Source organism: Propithecus coquereli, unplaced genomic scaffold (genome assembly GCF_000956105.1).
Source record: "Propithecus coquereli isolate 6110/MARCELLA unplaced genomic scaffold, Pcoq_1.0 Scaffold188, whole genome shotgun sequence".
NCBI lineage: Eukaryota > Metazoa > Chordata > Mammalia > Primates > Indriidae > Propithecus > Propithecus coquereli.
Window position 1 is genome coordinate 3,954,812 of NW_012143634.1, and position 500 is coordinate 3,955,311.

Sequence of the window (500 nt, forward strand, 5' to 3'; positions counted from 1 at the left end):
GGAATATATTTAACTAAGGAGGTAAAAGACCTCCACAGGGAGAACTATGAAACATTGAGGAAGGAAATAGCAGAGGATGTAAACAGGTGGAAAACTATACCATGTTCATGGGTTGGCAGAATCAACATCATTAAGATGTCTATACTACCCAAAGTGATCTACAGATTCAACGCAATCACTATTAAAATACCAACATCATGCTTACAGATGTAGAAAAATTAATTTTACGCTTTCTATGGAACCAGAGAAGACCCTGCATAGCAAAAACAATTCTAGGCAAAAAAACAAAATGGGGGGTATCAACTTACCAGACTTCAAACTTTATTATAAGGCTGTAGTAATCAAAGCAGCATGGTACTGGCACAAAAACAGAGCCACTGTCCAGTGCAACAGAACTGAGAATCCAGATATAAAACCATCCTCATATAGCCACCTAATCTTTGACAAAACAGACCAAAACATACACTGGGGAAAAGAATCCTTATTCAATAAATGGTGCT